Raw genomic sequence first — 16,706 nt, 5'->3', positions numbered from 1 at the left:
CAGCTTCCAAGACTCATTCAGAGAAACCCTTGAGGGTAAGCCCTGGGCTATCCTCCCTTGGATCTGGAATCCTAGCATTTTCTTTATTTTAAATTCCCGGGTCAAGTGTCATAGTGTCATTTGTTTGCCTGATTTTTTTTTTTTTTTTTTTTTTTTTTGAGAGCTCAGGCTGGCCTTGAATTTCCCTTCCCAAGTGCTCAGATTTCAGGTGGGAACCACCATGGCCAATTATGAGATCAATGTTTTATGTTCCTGAAGGATATGGACACCAATAGCCGAGTGAGGGAAACCACTCAGGTAAATTGTTTCAAAAGATTGTAAACTTTTGCTGGAGAATAGTCTCCTCAGGAACCAAGACAATAGTTTTGACAAGTGGAAAACTGCCTAAATTCTGCCACCTTGGTTGATAGTCCATTACATAATGTCAGACAATTAGTGGAATCAATGTGGCTCAGCCCGAAGACTTAGCTGTTTATCCAGTGGTCAAGAGCAGTGTAAGGTGGTGGCTGATTGGATTTTCTGCTCATTAGGCTTCCAGAAAAATCTGCAGTAGTTTTGATAGATTAAAAGCCAATGATAATAAGCAGCTAAATTCGAGAATTGAGTGAGAATTTCTAGAGAACATTTCTGTGTCTCTTTAGCCAGAAATCTCAGGTTTCTTTAGCCTGTGACCATAAATGTATTTTACAAGTATTAAAATATGAACCCAGGGCTGGCAAGATGTCACAGAGAATAAAGGTACTTGCCACCAAGCCTGACAACCTGAGTTCCAAACCTCAGGTTCCACATGCTGGAAGGTGAAGACCATGGGACCATGGAAAACCTGTGCCCACACACACACATAAATAAGTAAGCTTAAAATAAACAACAACAACAAAGTTTTTAAGGCCAAATTTTCATAATTCATAGTCTCCATTAGCTGGGCATCAAAATTCCCCTCCCAGGGCCATCAGGAGCATGGTGTCTCATGCCTTTATCCCAACACTAAGGAGGCAGAGGTAGACCAGTGTCTATGATTCAAAGCTTGCCTGGGTTACATGGAAGATTCCAAGTCATCCAGAATGGGACCTAATCTATAAAATCATCCCCTTCTTTGGGGGTGTGGCCTCAAGTAACTTGGACGTGTATGCTCCGGGGTAAACCCCACCCAGGTGCACATATATGCAGCACTGATTGGATTTAGCAAACTATTTTTTTTAAAGGAAGAAAAGGAGGAGTTAGATGGGGGGACAAGATATGGTGGAGTGAGAGGGTTGGAAGGGCATTGTATGTTTGCATGAAATTCTTAAGGAATAAACTTCTTAAATATTAAAAATTCCTTTACAGAAGGAAAAATAGCGAGTATAGATTTAGTACTATGTAGTGGTCTTCTATATTAAAATGCATTTGCCTTAGTTAGGGTTTCTATTGCTATGAAGAGACACCATGACCACAGAAACTCTTAAAAAGGAAAACATTTCATTGGGGCTGGCTTATATTCAGAGGTTTAGTCCATTATGATCATGGAGGGAAGCTTGGCAGCATGCAAGCAGGCATGGTGCTGGAGAGGAGCTGAGAGCTCTGCATGGATCAGCAGGCAGCAGGAGGAGAGAGTGACACTGGGCCTGGCTTGAGCTTCTGAAACCTCAAAGTCCACCCCCCAGTGGCACATTTCCTCCAACAAGTCCACACTTCCTAATAATGCCACTCCCTGCTGGCCAAACGTTCAAATCTGTGAGTTTACGGGAGCGAGACCTCTTCACACCACCACAACATTTATAAGTAAGTTTTTGTTTATTTCCCTCCCTTCCAGAATAAGTATTTCTAGTGTTCTGGTAGAGAAGCCACCTCAGCCGGCTCTCTAACCTGTCCAAGTGCAGCGCCTCTCTGCCTCCTCCGAGCCACAGCTGCACCTGAGATGCCCATGGGGTTCCTCTCACATCTGTCATCTGCAGGTCTGGCTCTGAAACTCCACGACACCACGGGGAGAGAGTCTCCCTTGTGAAAGAGTTCTCCCTGGTTACACTCAGTTGGAGGGCTGACAGCGAGCTTTCTGGAGCCACACACTGCGTTCCTAAACCCTCATGAATCCTGCTATCCAAATGAGAATGGCCTCATTCTGGAAACAGCCCAGCTTCATCTGAGTCTCCAGCAAAAACATTTCTTTAGAAAGGTTTTTTTTTTTTTTTTTTTTTTTTTTGATTGGAAATGTTCTGTTCTCTAAATGACAGCTCAGGAAGACAGCTTCCAGTTCCAGCAACAGACAGAGATTTTACAGAAATGGAGCAGCAACTAGAGCCCTTCAGAGAACATCTTCAGTCAGGCATTCATATCTTCAAACCTGAGAGAAACCTGAGACTTGATCACCAGGGCGGCCACATCACTGCTTTATCCCAGCCTTGAAAACTTACATAAAGGAAGAGATGTCTTCAGTGAAACATCACAAGGGTTCTGTTCTCAGGTTTGTTCTGCCAGGCTTGATGGCGGAGAGGAAAAGATTCAGGAATCAGAGATTTTCAATGATGGGTCACATTCACAACAGGAGTATCCCTTAAAAAAAAGTTAATTCATATGGATATTTGCTACATGGACGGTGTGTGTAAAATCTCATTTCACCTGTACACCAGGCCCAGGGGTGAATTTATTATGCCAGGTCACAGAAAACTGAAGTCTGGAGAGTTTTGCCAGTAAAAGAATGTGATTAACAGATATTAAAGCCAGAAGTCCAACCCAACATAAATGAAAGGCCTGGGGTTAATCATATCACCATATTAGTTCTTTTTTTAAAAAATTATTCACTTTACTTTTTGCATATGAATTTTTGCCTGGGCGTGCATGTGCACGCGTGCATGCATGCGTGAGAGAGAGAGAGAGAGAGAGAGAGAGAGAGAGAGAGAGAGAGAGAGAGAGAGAGAGTACCATGTGTGTAACTGGTGTCCTCAGGGGTCAGAAGAGGGCAACATATCCCAAAGAACTGAAATTACAGGTGTTTGTAAGCTGCCCCATGGGTTTTGGGAGCCCAGTTCCCTGGAAGAGCAACAAGTATTCTTAACCATTGAATCATCTCTCCAACCCTCTCCTTAGCTTTTGACAATATTAACCCCATCCCTCGCTGCAAAGAGAAAACCCCTTCACAAAACAGTTTCGCCTAAGGGTTCCATTGGACACCATTCCAACCTGGTTTGCCTTTTAGAAATTTAGCATGGGAGAAAAATGCTGTAGTGAGATATCCATACCACCTGCACCTGTTGACCTGGGCGCTGGTCGGGAAAGACTAGGTCTGGGGTCTGGGACCCCAGCTCACTCTTGGGTTGTGGAGAGTATCAGGGGAGCAGAACCGCGGTGGTCATCTGTTTCAAGTGTGAGTGAATTCTTCCCCAAATAAACCGCGCTTTATCCTATACTGAGTCCAGTGAATCTTATTTCCCACGCTTTAAAATGCCCCCTGCATCATCGGCTCCTTGCGAACTAAGATGCTAAGAGGCCTCAGAGGATATGGCTTCCTTGACCTGGAAACACAAAACCAAGTGGTGTTGATTCTACGAGGAGAGCAGAATGGACAAGGGCTCTCTCGAGAACTGGGTGTTCTCAGGAAACTCAGCGCAGCGTTACGGCTTCCTCCGCCAAATCTAGAAGGCAAAGCCCCAGAGCAGGCTGGGTAATGCTCCTTCACCAGCAAGAAGAGAACCAGAGAGAGACTGCAGGAGGATTCTTCCAGCAAATGCTGGTCCTGGGGAGAATTCTGTCACCAGAGGGTACCCACTCTATTATTTCAGAAACCCGCAAGCTCTGCCTCCCAGTGGATCACTCAGGTTCCATTTGCCACCAAGTAATTTCACTAAAAATGAGCTCAGAACTGAAATATAAAATGCCCATTAAATTTTTATTACAGTACATGCCTAATGGCTATTTTCAAATAAAATCCCTTTGAAAATTCATTCTTTTTTTCTCTCTCATCAAATAGTTGGAACTACTTGATGGATTTTGTAAAACTTCACTTTAGAATTATGTTGCTTTGTAACTGGTAACTGGAGAGAGAGAGACAGACAGACAGACAGACAGACAGACAGACAGACAGACAGAGAGAGAGAGAGAGAGAGAGAGAGAGAGAGGAGGCATTCATTTTAACTCTTCTCATCCAAAAAAGAACATTTTATTTGAGTCTGGAGAAAAGCAACTGTGACAATTTCCTCCATTTCCTCAACATAATTGTGTCACTTTGTCACTTTTTCTTTCTTTCTTTCTTTCTTTCTTTCTTTATCAGTTCTGTTATTAACCTTCAAGAAAAAAGACTGAAAATGAGCATGGAGATGATGGCACCTGAGACTCACAAAGACAGGAACCCTTCAGGAGCTATGCATTGAAGCTGTGTGGTTTAAAAAACAATCTATTTATTTGCATCCCATTTCATGGGACACCAAGTAGAAGTGTCACAGTTCCATTATTCCTGTCCCTCATGAATATTGCATTATGAATTAATGTAGTGATGCAAAGTCCAAAGTGGCTCAAACACAGTGTTTGGAGTGGTCCATTGGAAGTTCCATGCTTTCCATCACCTAAAATTCCCCTCATTGTGTTATCTTACTCACTGGCCATAACCAAATGACATGGGGGGCTTTGAATCCAGAGACTGAAGCTGCAGAAAAAGCCTCCACGATGCACAGAACACTCAGAACTAAGCAATTGCAAAGTAAGTGACCAGCCAAGGAGAGACAGCTGCGATGATGTCATGCCTTTTCTCCCTGGAGTGTCCTTAACCAAAGAGAAACAGCGAGCCTCCTCCAGGAATTTTTGAGTTCCTTCAGCCTGAGCAACTCCAGCTACCTCACTGTCCCCATAGGTAATGTCTCCACTTACAAAACAGTAAGAATCTGAATGTGGCCCAGTGCTGGAACCCAAAGCAACAGACGAACTATGGCTGCCTCAGCACAATTGATCTCTGGGGTTTACCAGACTCCACTTCTCAGTGATGCCCAGCGGGGGACCTCCTGAGATTACAATGTGAGTAGTCACCTTTCTGAGGGCACTAAAGAGCTCCAGGGGTCTGCCCTGGCATCTGCTGCGGTTTCTTTCACTAGACCCAGTTCCAGCCATACCCAACTCTGACCACAGTCAAGGAAAACATCTTCTTCATTCAAATTTGGTTCTAGCGACTCCCAGCTGCATTTGGTCCAGCCTGGCCGACCATGCCCTCATTCACACTCACTCCTCCACCTCTGGACCTCGTTCTTGCTCCACTGCCTGCAGTTATGGACATCCAAATCCCATCCAGCATCTCCCGTTAATGCTTGTCCCCATCCTCCCTCCTGGGAAGGAAGGAACTCTAGTATAACCTGTAAAGAGCTGCAGACCACTGGAGTTGTTGGGTCAGAGCCTCCTATTCTCTATAGGCCAACTGGAGGCACAATGGTAAAATGTAGAAATGAATTCATTCAATGTGGCCATTTGTAAAGAAAAACAAGTGGACTGCTCTGGAGGATTCCCACTGGTCTTTAAAGTGCCTCTACTGAAACCATAAGCAGATGGGCTAGAGTGACTACCTCAAATAGTAAGAGATCCTTGTCTGCAACATCATGGGAGGACATGAAGAAGGAATCTGCAGAGAGCTCAGATCAAAATCTTCCAACGCATAAACAACATCAGTTTGGTAGGCTACCTCTTAAAAAGGATTACCCTTCAAGCAAAACATAAAAGAACAAAAAGAAAAAAAGAGTACTTAAATGAGGATGTGAATGGATTCATGGAATACCTAAAACAGAATTCTCAGAGGCTTCACAATGGAGAGTTGATAGCAACAGACAGTCAGGAAGTCTGGAAGAAGTCACACTGGCCTTAAAGAAAGACAACCAATGGGAAGAAAGACGGTTAAAAAGACAAGCAGCAAAGAAAAATGCAATGGTATGTTTCCATTGTAGAAGACCTGGGCACGGAGTTGCCAATTGCCCGGCGGCACTGGAAAGTCAGGACATGGGGACAAGCATTTGTTACTGCTGTGGGTCCACAGAGCACAAGATCACGAAGTGCAGAGCTAGCGTAGAGCCTGCTGTCGGTGAATTTCCTTTTGCAAAATGCTTTGTCTGTGGAGAAATGGGGCACCTGTCCAGGTCCTGCCCTGGAAATCCCAAAGGAGTCTATGCTGACGGTGGCACCTGTAAACTCTGTGGCTCTGTGGAACATTTTAAGAAAGATTGCCCTGAAAATCAGAATTCAGATCAGATGGTCACAGTTGGTCGATGGACACAGGGAATGAGTGCAGATTATGAAGAAGTTCTGGATCTGCCCAAAGCACAGAAACCGAAAACTAAAGTACCCAAAGTTGTTCATTTTTAGTAAGAGTTGATATGTTGTTAATGACCACCTTGCTGTTACTTTCCATAGCAGGCCTTTACAGGTTAGCGCCGGGTGCCTATGGAGGCACCTTGGTGGAGTTACATTGCTTGTATTCTGTCTATCAAGGAGTACAAGGTGATTAATTGTACTCTCTAGACTCGTGTGTGTGTGTGTGTGTGTGTGTGTGTGTTTTGTGTATGTGTTTGTATGTGCACATGTACATTTGAAACAGATTCTATGTTTTTATGTAGCTCAGGTTGGCTTCAAACTAGTAATCCTGCCTCAGAGCCCTGAGTGCTGAGATTACAGGTATGTGCCTAAGAACATATTTAACACACAGAACTTAGACCTAACTGACTAGACACTGACCATCATCTCTGTAAATCTAAATTATGCATCCATCAAACTTGATCACCTCTAAACAAAACACACAGCTTCGAGTTTGTGAATAAGTAAAATTTTGTTATTCTTAATTCAGAGTCTCAATTTATTGTAATAGAAATGTATTTATATGTTGTCACAAAATGTAATTTTTAGTACCGAACAAACTATATCAGCTGTTTAAAAAGAAAAAAAAAAAAAAAAAAAGAGTGCCTGGTGACTCCCATGGCTTCAATTGAAAGCAGGAGACAGGGAGAGCTGCAGAACCTCTTTGGAAGACAAGTTTCCCCCCTTGGTCTGGCACCAAGAGTCCTTTTTTTTTTTTCCCCTCCAGCTTGAGACTCCTGGGAAAGTCCAGATTTCTTGGGATGCTTTTAAAAATAGTCTGATAGCCCAAGGGAAGGTCCCAAGTGTTCATTTAGAATATTGCTATTCCTTTCAGGTCAGTTACATTTCCCCCTCTCTTTGTTTTCATGCCTCAATCTTGAGTTAGAATACGTCTGTACCTGACTAATGTCACCAACAGACTCGTGGCTTTAGCCACTTTTAGAAGGGTCGTCATTCGGGTTTGGTTTCAAGGCAGGGTTCTCACTGTGAAGTGCAGAAAGCTTCAGTGTTTGGATATTTCTGCTTGAGCTTTGGTAAGACTGTCGAGTTGCTCACATGTTTTTAAACAACCCCACCTACTTGCATAATCAATTAAAGGAGCTGCAGAAGTCATCCTCGACACAGTAATTTCTGGCTTGAGCTTGCAGGAATATCACCTGGGAACCTTGGTGAAGTACAGACTGTCACCTGTTTTTGGTTTCTGGATTGGCAGGTCTGGACTGGGCCCTGAGAATGTGCCTGCTTGGAAAATCCCCAGTGAAGCTGGCTTGAGAACTGCTTGCCTAGTGTGTTGCAAATATTGACGTTTAAAAATAAAAATGTCAGCTTGCTCTTTTAAATGTTGCCGGTAAGTTAAACCTACAGCAGTCTGAGAGAGTCCATGGTTTGTTTCTGAAATACAAGAACAAGCTCTTCTTGGTTATTAGAGATTTTGTGTTGTTTTTCTTTCTCCCTGAATTTTTCTTTCCATGTCTCTTCTCCTGTAAAACTTTATGCAGATGCATATATAATACAGCTATGGTTAACAGTATTTGGATCATTTTCATATAAGTCTCTGCCATGAATATACTCAGAAATTAAACTTTCCTGACACTCTGAATATTCACAAATTTTGCTCTGGATTACATAATCAAGATACCTATCAAATCAACAAAAACAATTAAAATATGTGAATTTTGCTGATGCACTATTAAAGACAGAAAGTATTGTTTTGTTGAAAAGTGTTTCTTGATAAAATAGTTTCCTTTTTCAATTATCTCATATTACTAATTTTACTAGTTACTAAAACAAAACAGGCTTGTTTGTGAATATTATGCCTCTTTTTTAGAAGTTTTGAAGAATACTGTAATGGTAAATAGGTAGAATTAGAATTAATTTGTGTGCCTGGAATGGTGGTGCAGGGCTAAAAATCCACTTGGAAGTAAAAGCAGGAGTTTAAGGCCATTCTTGACTATGTATGGTTTCAAGATCAGCCTGAACTACATCAGACCCTGTTTCAAACGAGGAGAAAAGGGGTTTGGAGAGACAGAGGGCAAGCACGGGCTCTCTCACTAGTTAGTTGTGCTTGAATTCCTGACTCTCTGCTGGTAACAATCTTCAAACTAGACCTGAATGAAGGGCTCCTTCTGAGGCAGGCTAGCACAGGGAAAGCGTGGCCATCGGTCTGGGTCCTCAGTTGGCCTGTACTATGCACATACCCCTTTGCAAACAGTGCATGTACCCCTCAGGACCAGATCTGCATCTAGCTACATGCACCCCCTTCTCTAACAAAACAAGAAGTTACTCAGAGCTACGGCTACCTAGCAACCCTTAGTAACTTCCCTTTTGTGGCCAATTACATTCCAGAATACATTCAGGAACTAGGGACAGTAGCTCAATCTAACCTAGACTGGTTTGGGGTGTACACACAGTGAACTGCTTCCTCTGAGTGAACATTTAAAGAAACTCCCCTATTTATCATCATACGCATGATTGGGTATGCATATGATTAAAATCAGTTTCATCATGGGAAAGGACATGTACAGTAAGCAAAGGCTTACATAAACCAAGCCTGTCAATCAAAAGAAAAAACCTCCTACACAACACCTCTAGCAACCAACCCCTCCTCAGGGACCAAGGAAAAGATACTCTAAGTGGAAACCAGGCATGTGTGAGTAAATCTCACTCAGCTGCTGCCCTCATATAGTGTATGTGACCTGCACTTTTGCTCTGCTTCTGAATAAAATCCTTCCCTGTTTGTGTGCACTTCTCCAATTCTTTGAACCAAAAACTAAAAATCTGGAAACACAGTTGGGCAATGGTGGTGCATGCCTTTAATCCCAGCTCTTGGGAGGCAGAGACAGGTGGATCTCTGTGAGTTTGAAACCAGCCTGGTCTATGAAGCTAGTTACAGGACAGCTAGGGCTATACAGAGAAACCATGTCTGGAATAGAAAAAAAGAAAAGAAAAGAATAGTCTGGAAACACCTGGCCCAAACAAAGACCACCATTAACTCTTTCCTTTTCCACCCCCCAACATTTTCTTGACTATCTTGCTTTATAAGCTTGCGGCTCACAGATCTATCATTTGGGAAGAGTGCTGTGGGGCAGGCTTGTCTGTCCTCCACAGGGTCGAAGCAGGAGTGGCTTGACAAAGAAAGAAGAGCTACAATTCTATGATGACTCCCTCAAGAGGGCAGTGTACTGTTATCCACTGTCAACCAAGATCCACATTTAGATAAAGGCAGAGCACAGGCACCATGTAGGAAAGAGCAGGATGGCAGACCTGGCTATCTTTAGGCCCATGTGCGAAGGTGGCCTTTGGTTGACTTTGTGCTGCCGAGACTTGGGGAGGTTGATAAATAATATAGCCTGTGCTGAACATCTTCTTCCCTCCTGCTCTAGGATATGGTAAGTAGAGGAAAGGAAGTTCCTTAGCAGCCCGCATTGTTGTGCACTCCCCAAGTGGATAGCATTTCATGTTTGTCATTTCAAATGGTTGCTGGAGAAACTATTTGTATATTTTCTCTTTTTTTTTTTTTTTTTTTTTTTTTTTTTTTTTTAGACAAAATGCCTGTGGTAGCTTGAATGTACTTGGCCCCCATAAGATCATAGGAAGTGACCCTATTAGGAGGTGTGGTCTTTTTGGAGTAGGTGTGGCCTTATTGGAGGAAGTTTGTCACTGTGGAGGTGGGCTTTGAAGTATCCTATGCTCAAGCCATGCTCAGTGTCTCAGTTCACTTCCTGTTGGCTGCATGTCAAGATATAGAATTCTCAGCTTCTTCTCCAACACCATGTCTGCCAGTATGCCACCATGTCCCATGATGATAATGGACAAAACCTGTTAACTGTAAGCCACCCAATTAAATGTTTTCCTTTATTAAGAGTTGCCAAGTTCATGGTGTCTCTTCACAGCAATAGAAACCCTAAGACAAGGCCTGATGTTAAACAATTTAAGATAAGGGTTTATTTTGACTTAAAGTTTAAGGGAAATACAGTCCATGATGACAGGAAAAGCATGACTGTACAGTAGGTGGCTCCACGACACAGGAGTGCTAGGCAACTTGTCATGCTGCATCTGTCATCCAGACTGGGTGGGTGGGGATGAGGTTCCCTGTTTCACTCGGTTTCTCTTTATTCAGCCTGAGACCCTAGCTCATGGAATGGTGCCACAGATATTCAAGATGAGTCTTCCCTCCAAAGTTAAGCCCTTCAGGAAACACTCTCAGAGACACATCCAGAGGTATGTTTTCAGGGTGATTGACAGCTATGAAGCATGTGCCTAGTTTCTACCTAGCTTTACCCTACATAGTTCTTCTCTCTGCTATACCAGATCAGTCATAATGACAACTAAACACAGAGCCCTGTCTCCAGGATCATCTCTGATGCAGCATGAAGTCTGGGCCTCCTCACTCATGGTGGCCCAAGTTCTCAGAGCAAGCATCTTAAGAGAGATCCAAGTGTCAGCTGTAATGCTTTGTTGCATCCAACCTCAGAAGTTTCAGAGAATCCCTTTTTCCAACTCTTTCAGCTGAGACATTCACAGAGGCCTATCCAGGATCAAGGGATGACTCTGGCATCTCCTGATGGGAATATGAGGAGAAGAGCATGTGGTCAGAAATACTGGTCAAGCGGGGTTTGGAAGAGGAAAGCAACTCATCTTTAAAACCCTCTAAGTCACATACCCTTTGAAATAGTTTTTCAAACCTCTGGTGTGGTCTCCACAGTTCAAGACTGCTAATACACCAAACTCAACACTTGGCTTTGGAGTTAGAAAAATGCATTGAATACCAGCTCTGTGGCTTCCTGAAGTCTAAGGCTTCATCATGTATAAATATCTCAGCAATGTTGATTATAGAAAACAAAGTTCCTGGATATGGGAGCATACAGAGGCCAAATCAAGACATGGGGGCTTTACCACCAGCCTGTACTATACAGCAAGACTGTGTCTCAACAAAACAAAACAAACAAACAAATAAAACAAAACAAAAAACCCTCCATTCTTCCACACATTCTCTCCTAATACAGACCCTGGCTGATGGACTTGTCTTATCTAGCATAGAACACACCCAGTACTCTGACTTAAGAAGAACACCACCAAGCAGGTGAGTCTAACCCATAGCTAGGATAGCTATGGATGTGACCCAACACAAAATTGTGGTTTGCCTCCCCTAGAGGGGAGTGAAGGAGCTACCTAACTTAAGGTAACTCCAGCACAAAAATTTGGTTATTTGTTCCAAAGGGTTGCCCCATTGGAGCTGTGTTTAGAGTTCTGTCTTTGTTGTCATCCAAGCTCTTACTCATTCACATCATCACCCATGCCATGGCAGGGAAGTGGCCAGTTTGAAGGCTTGTCTGATCTGTCTCTGCCATGATTGATTGGCATGCATGAGCGTGACTACATGAAGAGAGATGAGTATAGTGTAGGACCCTGGCTCTAGATTTGTCTCAGATGGCCTCTAGACCATGCTCCTCTCCCCACTGCTGCTGAAGGCCTGAAATTCAAAAACTGGCAACTGCTGGTTCACCAGTTTCAATGCAAGGAATGAAGGGAGGGGAGCTCTGTCCTTGTCAACTCATCCTGGTCCTACTACAAAAACCCAGGCTTCTTCCACATCCTCCAGCTGGCTAACTGGCCTACCCAAAACCCTACTATGATGCCAGTCACTCAGAGTTCATGGAGTATCCTGCTCTGAGAACAGAAGATAAGCTTGGGGCTACCCTTGCTTGATCATGACTTTCATTTTTTATTCCTTCACCAAAAACTGGCTGCCAGAAATCTTAGAACAAGACAGTAATGCCCATGAGTAATTTCTAACCCTGAAAACAAGTGATAGGCTTAGGTGATCACTTACTAGAGATCCAATATCCTCTTATGAAGCCTTGAGAAACTCTGTTCATCAAATATTTGAATGCCTGTTTATGGACTGGTACTGTGTGAGAACTAGATGGACAGCCATTTTACAACACTGGGCCCATCCACGTGGATCTCACAAGAGAAGAAAAAAAAGTGATGATCAATCCTAATCATACTTGGTACCCTACTAGTATGTGTAGCTTTTATGTCCTTATATATCAGTTTTAAGAGAATTTAAAGACTTGGGAGATGGCTCAGAGGGTAAGGCTACCTTCCATCAAGCCTGGTGACCCAGGTTCATTCTCTGGGGCTCATATGGTAGGAGAGAAGTGACTCACCAAAAGTTGCCCTCTGACCTCCACATGTCCCATAGCAAACATACAGAGAGAGAGAGAGATAAGAATATGAAAAAACAATATATTTTTAATCACACAAATGGATAAACATACACCATGTAAAGCTCCAAGATACAGTCTTCACAAGAACAAGAGAACCACAGGAAGCTTGTTTATCTGTTCACTGGTGTCCCTAAAAGAAGCCCTTGTACATCTTAGGAACTAAATGAATGTTTGTTGGGTGAGTGAATGAATGAATGAATGAATGAATGAATGAATGAATGCCATGAAATTATCTCCCAAAAGTTAGAGATAAATGTCCTGAGGAAGTACTTTTTGGCCTGCTATTAAAAATGAACTAAATTTTCTTAGTTCAAACTCTGCTGAGTGAATTCATAGCCAAATTGTCAGGAGACTAATTTATACACTAGAAAACATTTATTATTTTGCTGTGAGAGATAAACCTGAATTAATATTTCCTTGGGGAACATCCCCAAAAAATGCCAAACAGCGCTATCTTTGGAATTACTAAAGTTCTGTTGAGATGAGCAGTGCTTCAGGGGAAGCCTCTCAGGGAGCCAGGTTATATTAGAAGGCTCAAAAGGATGAACCAAAAAAAGAACAGAACAATAAATAAATAGATTCAAAAGGTATTTGTGCAGCTCAGACAAAACTCCTTTCATACTTGGGGCGGTCTTGTGAGATCAAAGCTCTCTCCTTGCTTGAGTTGTGCCAGGGGATCACAGAAAGTCATAGACCTTAGATTTCAAACTGTGAACTATAGTTTTAAGAAATCTCGGAAGGGCAGGCAAGATGCCTTAGTGGTTAAAGGCACCGATACCAGGCCTGATGACCTGAGGTTGATTTTTGGTGTACAAACATCAGAAGAAAACCTAGGGAGCCTGCATGGGACCAGCTAGGCCCTCTGTATGTGTGTGACAGCTTGTAGCTAGGCCTGTTTGTAAGGTTCCTAGCAGTGAGATCAGGACATGCCCCTGGTGCTTAGCTGGCTTTTGGGAGCCCCATGCTGGGTTACCTTGCCCAGGCTTGACGCAGGTGTGGGGGGGGGGGGCTCCATCCTATCTTATTTTGATGTGTCATGCTTTGTTGAAGCTCATTGGAAGCCTGCCCCTTTCTGATGGAAATGGAGGAGGGATGTGGATGGGAAATGGGATAGATGGGAGTGAGGGTGATGAAAGGAGGAAAAAGGGGAAGGGGAAATAAAATTTAAAAATCTAAAGAAGAAGAACACCAAATCCTGCAAGCTGTCCTTTGACCTCTACACTGGCGCTAAGGCACACACACACATCATCATCATCACAAAAGTAACAAAATGTAATAAAAACCATGATACTAGGACATTCCCATGAATCTACAAGAATGACCCTAGCTAAGATCCCTAGTAATAGCGGATATTTAGCCTGAACTTCTCCTGTGATTGCATTGGTGACTACCTCAACTGTCATCAGAGAACCTTCATCAGGAACTGATGGAAACAGATGCTGTGACCCACAGCCAAACATCAGGCTGAGCTCAGGGAATCCTGCTGAAGAGAAGGAGGATAGATGGGAGGAGCCAGGGAGGCCAAGGAAACAACTAACCCACAGAAACAACTGACCTGGCTCATAGGAACTCATCTGAACTGACAACCAGGGAGCCTGCATGGGACCCACCTAGGCCCTCTACATATATGTGTAGATATATGACAGGTGTAGTTTAGTCTACTTGTGGAACTCCTAACAATGGGAGCAGGGACTGTCCCTAATGCTTCTGCTGGCTCTTGCGAACTTATTCCTCATACTGGGTTGCCTTTCCCAGCCTTAATACAAGGGAAGGGGCTTAGTCCTACTGCAACTTGATATGCCATGCTTTGTGGATAGCCATGGGAGAACTGCCCCTTTCTGAGCAGAAACAGAGGAGGGGTGGATCGAGGCAGGGTGGGTGCAGGGAGGCATGGAGGAGATGGGAGGAGAAGAAGGAGGGGAAATAGTGGTCAGGATTTTAGATTAGCTAGATGTTTTCTGTCCCACTTGCCAGTTCCTGAATAACCACTCAGGCTTAATATTAGTTATAATTTTTGGCTGATGGCTCACGCTTGTATTGGCTAGCTCTTGCTTCTTAAATTAACCCACTTCTAATAACCCGTGTATCACCACATGCCTGTGGCTTATTGGTAATGTTCTGACATCTTACTTCTATGGTGGCTACATGGTGTCTCTCTGACTCCCCTTCTTTTTTTCATATATTTGTTTGGATTTACCACCTGGACCTATTATGCTTGGCCATTGATCAAATAAGCTTTGTTTATCAACCAATAAAAGCAATACATATTCACAGCATACAGAAGGGCCATCTTCTCCCCTTCTCTGTCTAATAGAAAAGGAAGGTTTTAACTTGAACATAGTAAAATTACATAGAACAGTTACCAAGCAAGAATTATAGTTACAATATTCAGTCTATTTATAATTGATAAAATTAAAGAAAATACTCTATCATCTATCCCATTTTTGTGAGTCTAAAGTTTTATTTCTAATCATAACTAAGGAAAACTATAACTATAGCTATCTATCTTCAACTCCATCAAAGACCCCAGAAGGATATAATATTACCTAAGTAAGCTGGAAGTGCATTATAAGCACCTTCCAAAACTCTAAAAATGACAGAGACATCTTGCTGCCTGGACAGTAACCCAAAGTTCTGCTGTAACATTGGGGCATCCCTCTTCAGCCTACAGACTTTTCAGTGTAGCAGGAAATTTGAAGATCTGTTCTGCCTTGCACTGGCGAAGTTTGTCAGTTGTTTTCCTCTGTGCCCAGTGGAATGTCTGGCGTTTTCCTCTGTGAAGCAGGAAGGCTGAAGGGCCATCCTGCCTTGTTTTGGCAGGTTTAGCAGTCACTCTCCTGTGGGTCCTGCATGTCCAGTTTATACAGCACACAGTCAAGCAGTCCAGGCAAGAGCAGTTTCTTGCCCAATGGCTAGTCTTGCTACATTGAAGGCAAACTCCATAAGGAGCTTTCTCAGTGTCCATCATCCATTTCAAGTAATTGATGCCACCAAGAGCAGATGTGTCTCATTGTTAAGAAAAGTCTAAGTTCTTAAGACATTTGAAATGCCATATCCTGTAGGTCTTTGAAGTGTTTGAAGGTTACCTAGCCATCTGAAATATATCTCTGCATATCTAGAAAACCTAACTAACATGACTGTAAGTTTTACTATTATATATAACTATCTACTAATCTGTGTTTCTTAGTTATACATTACATTTTTAATTGGGCTATGTAAACAAAATGCCTTATAAACTAGAGGAGAAGTCATGGTTGCTTCAAATCCACACTAGGACCTCATGGCCAAGGTACAGCCTTCCTGCTTCTGGCTCTACACTCCTTTCTCTCTTGAGACTAGGTTTGGCTTTCTGTGCAAGCAGAACATGCCTAGAATGAAATCTCTCCTGAGGAAATGTTTTCATCACCCTGTGTTGATTTTTTTCCTATGACATCATCATGTTACTTCAGGGCTGCTGCTCGCCCCAATGGGGTGGGTGGACAAAGGAGAAAATCTGTTCCCTACACTTTACTTTCCTCTACTGAAATCTTGTCATCATAGACAGAGTGAATCAGACCCTTTAGCACCACCTACAGGAAAACTGTGATGTCTGGGATGGGACTAGCACTCTGCAGTTGAAATCAAACCAAGCAGCTGAGTCTCTACCTCCGTCATTGCTTCTTGGGGGGATCTCTCATGTTTTCTGAGCACCAGGTGTCCCCCATGTAAGACAGGAAATAATTTCCATAGCATCAAGCTTGCTGTGGGGAGTACAAGACACAATATGTATAAAGTATGCCTCTAAGGTCATCAAATCGATGGGTTACACAAGAGGGACAGGCATGTGTTGTGGTGTTTGATTTATTAGGAAATCCTACCTACAAGTCCCTAAAGAGGTTTCAGCCCCTAGAGAAGTCCCTGTCACAGAAGGACAGCCAAACCAGGGAAAGAGCCTGGGCAATCTCCAAGCATGTGGAAGGGAAATGCCAGATCATCCAGATAACCAGATGCCAGATCATTCAGATTACCAGATGCCAGCAGATCATCCAGATAACCAAGTGTCAGGTCATCCAGATCACCAGGCAGTGATCTTTTTGACAGGACACAGCCTCTCCTGGAAGAGGTGTCTCCACAGAGCCTGCTCTGGCAGCAGGCTCTCATCCCCTACAGCCAATTCTAGGGCCCATCTTCCAAAAA

The 16,706-nt window shown here is 43.1% G+C and overlaps 1 pseudogene; it reads left to right on the top strand.

Moving 5' to 3' along the window:
• The first annotated feature begins 5,165 nt into the window (after nucleotides 1-5,165).
• Nucleotides 5,166-6,309, top strand: LOC127216311 (zinc finger CCHC domain-containing protein 9-like; annotated as a pseudogene).
• Nucleotides 6,310-16,706: the final 10,397 nt, after the last annotated feature.

Source organism: Phodopus roborovskii, unplaced genomic scaffold (genome assembly GCF_943737965.1).
Source record: "Phodopus roborovskii unplaced genomic scaffold, PHOROB, whole genome shotgun sequence".
In the NCBI taxonomy this organism is placed as follows: domain Eukaryota; kingdom Metazoa; phylum Chordata; class Mammalia; order Rodentia; family Cricetidae; genus Phodopus; species Phodopus roborovskii.
Note: the sequence above shows the minus strand (reverse complement) of the source record. Positions and strands in the feature narration are given on the sequence as shown.